Source organism: Echinops telfairi, unplaced genomic scaffold (genome assembly GCF_000313985.2).
Source record: "Echinops telfairi isolate 266 unplaced genomic scaffold, ASM31398v2 ScPeMD7_7425;HRSCAF=8463, whole genome shotgun sequence".
In the NCBI taxonomy this organism is placed as follows: Eukaryota; Metazoa; Chordata; class Mammalia; order Afrosoricida; family Tenrecidae; genus Echinops; species Echinops telfairi.
The window spans coordinates 2,463,107-2,470,378 of NW_022111325.1; the positions used below are offsets into that span (position 1 = coordinate 2,463,107).

The 7,272-nt window shown below is 44.5% G+C and overlaps 1 pseudogene; it reads left to right on the forward strand.

Moving 5' to 3' along the window:
• Positions 1-471: 471 nt before the first annotated feature.
• LOC115872566 lies at positions 472-676 on the forward strand (annotated as a pseudogene).
• The last annotated feature ends 6,596 nt before the right edge of the window (positions 677-7,272 follow it).

Consider the following 7,272-nt stretch of genomic DNA (forward strand, 5'->3'; position numbering starts at 1 on the left):
AACCACTGATGCTGACACACTGAGCACTTGTGAGCGCTTTACACATATAAACGTAATTTAAGGTTGAGAATAACTCTGTTTGCTATGTGCGATTCCTCTCCCCATGTGGCAGATTTGAAAACCAACATCCAGAGAGGTCAGATACCTTGCTTCACATTCCCCCAGCTCATCCGCAAAACACAGCCAGGGTTCACACTGGCAGTCAGCCTCCAGTGCTTGTGTCTCCCACAGCGTCTGCCCCAGGGGAGGCTTCAGAGTCAGGTGCAAATAAGCCTATGGGAAGGAATGCAAATCTGAATGAAGGCCCCTTAGATCTTGATGGCTGTCTCTTTGAGAACGTTTGAGAGAGCCACCTGCAATTGGACCAAACTGGACCTCTTCATGATTTCACGGAAGGTCTAAATGCCCAAACCAGCCTCTTCTCCAGCATCTTTCCAAGTTAACAGTTACGGTTGAAATTCCTACTTGTCAATCGCTCCTCGGCCTTTGGGCTAAGATCAGGTGTAGTATCTGTTCTTTTTTTTTTTTTTTTTATTCTGTTCTTATCAGGGTAATATCTGAGCTGTCCTCTATCCGAGGATGGATTTTTGGACTTAGGAGGTGGAATAGGAGCTTGCTCCGTCCACTCCACGCATCGACCTGGTATTGCAGTACCTCCAGGAACGGTGCACTCCCTTTGGGGAGGAAAGAAATGAGAAATTCCTATTTGTCCCTTGCCCTATCTCACCACACTACTCCGATTCGATTCCGATCTCTTATCTGACAGTTGTCCAAGGGAATGAGAGGGACCCACAGAACAGAACGGAGACTCCAAGAGCTATTGACTTTAAGTATTCCCTCGGGAATTTCCACCACCCAGCTCAATGCCTGGTGCCCAGCAGGTACTTAGTAAAGGTTTGCTGAATTGAATGAAAGCAGGTAGGCATCAGGGAATCAAATATCGTCAGGGTGGCAGTGGACATGGGAAAGCTTTGCTTCTTCCTATATATCTGAAGTCAAGAGTTTCAAAGGAAAGTTAGTCTGGGTTTTGCAGCCAGACCCCCTCGCCTTTTCCTGAGGAGTCGAACAATATGAAAGGGGGAGTGGCCAGAATGTTCGGGGTGGGACCATGCATGTTACTTCCCATTAAACGATGTGGACAGCTTGGGGGGTGGGGCAGCAGGGAAGCTTTTCACTTGGATGACTCTTTGGAGCCCACGTGTGGACTCACCTGTATGTAAACTCTGCGTTTCTCGGCCTCAGGCCCCTCACCTACACAACCCTTCCTGGGGGAAAAGGCCTCGGTAGGTAGCATTTCTACAGCTGGAGCTCTTTTTTTTTTTCCCGGTTTGGGAGCAAACTGTCAGTAGCGAGCGCCAAACTGTGGGAAGGGCAGGAAACGAGGCATGCCTCCACCCAGCAGCTTTTGTTCAGAAAAATGGATGACTTCATGATAGGATCATGTATGCTGACTGTATGCATGAAGCCAAAAGCTTTTTTTAAAGCAAGGATCAGTAACCAAACCAAGTCAGTAATTCCGTCTCCGGATCAGCTCATGACTAAAGGTCCATTGGAAATTTCAGAATCCCCCCGACATGAAGTCCTGTTTTATCCCAGGGTTTCCGTCAGAGTTAAGAGGCAAGTTCATTTTCTCGTCTGCCTCCCAAATGAAAGCCCTTGTGTCCTGACCTCGTAGCATCCTTCTGAGTGCTCCCTCTCAGCAGTTACCCTGACAATGTTTTGCAGTCACTGAAAATTCCCACCTCTGCTACTATGACCTGCTGCTGCTCTCCCGAGACATTCCATCCTGCAGCTCCTCCGTGGTTCCTATCTTAAAGGGGCTGCAACATGAATTGCCCCGGGGAGGTTCTTGGTTTTTGTTTGCTTCAATATAGATTTAAGGAGTCCTGGTGCTGTTGGTTACTATGCATTGGGCTGCTAACTACAAGGTTCAAGGTTCAAATCCACTAGTTAATCCAAAGGAGAAGGATGCTGCTGTTGTCTGGTCTTGTAAAGGTGGCATCTCAGAAACCCGATAGAGGGTCACTCTGAGTCAGAACCACTTAGATGGCAGGGGGTTTCTGATCCATCAGTGAGCCGTAAAGTCGAATTTTCCAGGAAATGAGAAAACAAAGGCCAAAAAGTTTCCCAACTGCTTCTGATTCCAAGTCGTGAGGAATTTTGGAACCACACACGTTTCCACTTTGAGGACCAAGGTGTGCTTGACCCGAGCCATGGTATTTTATCCGCCTCATATGCATGTCAGGCTTGTATCCTCTCACCATACTCATCCAATCTATTTGCTAAGCAAGTCATCTGAATTATATGAAGACAGATGCGGCATCAGGATTGGAGGACGGCTTGTTAACAATCTGTGATCTGCAGGTGACACAACCTTGCTGGCTGAAAGTAAGGAGGACTTGAAGCACTTGCTGATAAAGGTCCAGGAGTGCGCCTGCAGTGGATGATAAGTCAAGGTCAAGAAGACCAAAATCCTCACAACTGAACCATGATCAATGGAGAAAAGATTGACGCTGTTGAGGATCTTCATCTTGCTTAGATCCAGTCAATGCTCATGGAAGCCGCAGCCAAGAGACCACAAGGCTTGTGGCCTTGGGTCAATTTGAGGCACAAGACCTTTTTAGAGTACTGAAAAGCTAGAGGGTGTACTTTGAGGATGAAGCTGCACCTGACCCAAGCCATGCTATTTTCAAGGGCCTCAGATGCATGAGAGGCGGGCACTGAACGAGGAAGACTGCAGACGAATGGGTGCCTTCGACCTGTGATGCTGGTGAAAGAGTTGAAAATACCACAGACTGCAGAAAAGGACAAATATGGGGGGACAAAAGGGGAACAGATCACAAGGCTCAATCTAGAACCCCCTCCCAGGGGAACAAATGACAGAAAAGTGGGTGAGGGGTGACGGAGGATGATGTAAGATGTGGAAATAATCATCTATAACTTATTAAGGGTTCAGGGGGAGGGAGGGGAAAGAAATAGGGAGCTGATATCAGAGGCTCAAGTGGGAAGAGAATGCTTTGAAAATGATGATGGCGGCATATGTACAAATGTACGTGACACACTGGATGAATGTACGGCTTGTGGTAAGAGATTAAGAGCTCCCAATAAAAGTATTTTTTAAAAAGGACAAACAACTTTAAGTGATACAGCAAGAGTGCTCCTTGGAGGCCTACTGTGCACGTTATCAGGAGAGACCAGTCCCTGGAGAAGGATGTCACGCTTGGTAGGGAGGCAGCAAGAGAGGAGGCCCTTCGCAAGGCAGATGGACACACACGGGGGCTGCAACTATGGGCTCCAGCACAGAAACAATGGTGGGAGGGGCGCAGGGCCAGGCAATGGTGGGCGGGGCGCAGGGCCAGGCAGGTTTCGTTGTGCACAGGGTTGCTATGGGCAGGAACCAACAGTAACACAGGCGTGAGAAAGATGAACAAGGGATCAGGAAGACTGAAGAATGGGTGCATTTGAATTGATGGCGTTGGTGAAGAAGAACATTCAAAGTACCACGGATGGCCGCAAGAACACAGTTTGTCTTGGAAGAAGTATAGCCTGTGCCTCTTCGAAATGAGGGCGGTGCAAATTCATCTCACACACTTTGGACATGTTATCGGGAAAAGGGCATCATGCTTGGTAGAGGGTCAATGAAAAAGAGCAAGACCTTCAACGAGACGGACTGATATAGTGGCTCAAACGTAACCACTGTGAGGATGGTGCTGGACCTGGCATATTAGGGTCCCTAGCATTGGAAGCAATTCAAGGGCCCTAGGAATGCATTTTCAGAAAGGCCTTCAAGACTTTCTTTCCAGTGAGCTCCTCCTTACATTGGTCCCTTGCTACTCCTCAGTCCTGGCTTGTCCCTTAAGCCCGAGCTCGCTTCCCGGTGCCCATCTTATGTAGAATGCAAGCCGATCTTGACTTTCCCGTTCTCAAATCCTGCATTGAAGGTCCTACATGCATGATTCTTGCCTGTTCTGCTGTACCAAAACACTTCCTTCCTCTTCAAATTAAAATTTCAAGAAATCTTCACGGTGCAATTCCACCCAATATAAGTCTTCAACTTTCAATGTGATCTCGCTCTCTCTTATGTTGCCTATTTACTGTCCTACCTTCTCAACCAAGGGTAAACCCTTCAGAAGAGGCCAGGTGGTAGGAATTTTTAGTTAGGTTAAATAACTTATTTAGCCCAAGGAAACTGGCCGCCCCCAGTTCTTACCATCTGGACCAGTGCAGTGAAATACAGCCCAGCAAGGTTCTCTATAAAGATGCGTGGGCTCACTTATGCAGCCTGACTGCATTATCCATCCTGGTTCTTCCGGGCCATACTTGGTCCCAGGCTCCTAGTGATGCCAGATGCCTCACAAGTCAACAATTTGCAAGAGAACGTCTTTTCTACAGGTAAGATCGAAGGCACCGTTAGCTTTCTTTGTAAGATGGGCAGCAACTGCGGATCTAGCCAAACAGGTAGACAGCCCCTGACTGAAGCCAAGAACAGCAACAGAATGCCCCCCGACCCCCTTTCACTGAAAACCACGTTAAAACTTGCAAGTGAAATACAAATAGTTGCAATATTCTTAATGTACTAATTCTAATTTATACCAGCATAAGAATAGATGATAGGAAGATTAAATTCAGACGTTTTTTAGTGAGAAGGGAGAAAAACAAAATTAAATTTGGCAGTGGGAGCACATTTAGAGATATTTTAAGGACAGGGTGAATAATTTCCTTAATTAGAGAACCAAGACTTCTGACTATTTCCTTATAAGGTTATAACACCTAAATTTCAGTTCCAGCTGAGCTGATAAATGTGGGAAGAGCAATTTGAGAATAAATTTTAACTTGAAGCTGAGCAAATCCAAATCCAGGATCACTGCATATCCAATATTTTCAGAGCACTGAACCATCTTTTAAAGTCAATTGCCAAAATTAGCAAGGCCTCTTTGGCAGTTACATAATCCTGTCAACTTGATAGAGTGAAGGGGTAGGGTCTAGCCTGTTGATCTGTCACAGCCTCTACCTCCTTATGGGTGTGGTCTTCTCATAAGAAAGATGCTCTGAACTTCACCTTGCTGTTGAAGGCACGCCACACATCCAACGGATGCACACACTTCTGCACCCACCAGCCTGTGATCTCCCTGCATTCTGCATCATTGCATGTGGTTGCTGCCTGAGTCTGAAGAGGGATTTATGGAGTAGTATCAGACTTATATACTACTTTTGGGCTTATGGACTTGATCTGGACTGAGCTGGGATGTTGCTTGACATATGATTACATCTTGATATAAGGCTCTCTCTTACACATATGAGTGTCACTGGATTTGTTTCTCTAGTCAACCCAGCCTAACACAGCTTCCTAAAAAAGGATTCTGAATGTCTATCTCATCATTCTCAAGATGGAGTTTGGGGATGCTATAAAATTCCATTTCTTTATCAGGAGTTTAGTAAACCTAATTCAAGATTTAATACCAAAATCAATAAAAATATTAGGAATGAGGAGAAATACCAAAAGTCACACGTTTAACCATACCTATGATTCCACCCAGATTAATTTCAATCTTTCGCCTCTACCCTAGTGTGTTAGGGGCCAGCCCCTTTTAGGATACAGTGACTCCTCCCTTTTCTGAAAATCCCATTTGAAACACAAAATCTGCTACTTGTTTTGCATATACAAATTACATCTAAGCTCCAGAGCAGGGATCATAATTTGGAGTCCAATGGAAAATTCATAGTTTAATGACCTATCCCCAAACCAAACTCACTGCCTTTGAGACCATGCCGACTCACAGCAACCTTTTGGACAACTTATAGGACAAACTCCCCTGGGAGTTCCTGAGACTGTTCTGTTAGCAGTAGAGAGCCCTTTCTCCAGCAAAGCAGCTGGTGGTTTTGAACTGCTGACCTTTCTAATTGCAGTCCATCAGATAACCACTACACCACCAGGGCTCCTTAATGAACAAAAGGGGCTGGCTCATAAGTATATCTACTGTAATTATCTATCTTAAAAGGTGACAATAGAAAACAGATGATCATCTCTCTGATGATTCAATCAGTGACAACACTGATGATCATCCATCTATTTCATAAAGGATGACGATTAAAAAAATGCATCCCTTTAACGTCCTACCAACATTTATGTGGAATTCAAGTACAGGCAGACTTCTCCCACACAAAAAGCTTGTTCTCATTCTCGGACATTTTGTGTACGTACTTGCTTCATCAAGGGACAGGTTGTTTTCCTTTGTCCCTAGTGTTAAGTTCCCATAACTTTACATCCTGAATATTCCACATTTGTAAATTCATTTGCAGCGACGGTCAATTACACACATGTAACTGTCCTCACACTCCCCTCGCCCTCCTGTGCGTTGATTTATGCGTCTCCTTGCAGATGTTCTTCTTGAAAGTGGTTTCCGGAGTCCCCACCCTAGAGAATCCCGCTGAGGGAAAAGGATGTTCTTTACAGGGTGGATGAATTGGGTTGAATCCGTCTCCCAGAATATAAGTATTTTCCTTTCCTCTTTAAAGTGACCCTCTTGTAATAAGGAGCCCAAACATTTCTACTCACAGCTAAGTGAAGGAAAAACCCATAAAGAGGAGGTTTACAAGGTTTGTATTATCATATAAACTGTCTTCACATGCAAGGGCATAGCTTGGGAAAAAAATCTCTCTCCCACCCCCAAACATCACAGTAGACCTATTTTTGCTAATATACCACCAAATTTAAAAATATATACATATCTGTATATGTATTATATATTCCATTCTGAATTCTAAACAGCTAATGCTAGGCACTAGCTTACACCTATCAATTTTATAATTTACTGATTTAGTAAGAGCCAGAATAGTTTCTGTGCCTTCCAACTTTTCCCTGAATACTTTGCTCTCCAAAGTTCCAGGCAGTACATGTTAATGCCCTTTAAATTGGGATAAAGGTGATACTGAGCTTTTAAATTACCTACCATATAACTATGACTTCCACTTATTATATGCTTATAAGCTATCTAGCACCATGTATAGAATTCTCAGTACTATTTGATACACTGATTAATCCAAGGATCAAATAACACGACAGCGATCATCTTAAAAGGTATTTTTCTTAAATATAAATCCCTTCCTGTCTCAGATCTTTCTGGCAACGTTCTCTGCTAGCTTGGATGATTGTAGAGCTATTGTCTGATGCTAATAGCAATTCCCTAGACCATTAGTAATGAGGAGCTAAGGCGGTCAACTTTAAAGGCTCTACGCTAATTTAAATGTGGTGACAGACTGTTACAGAACTGC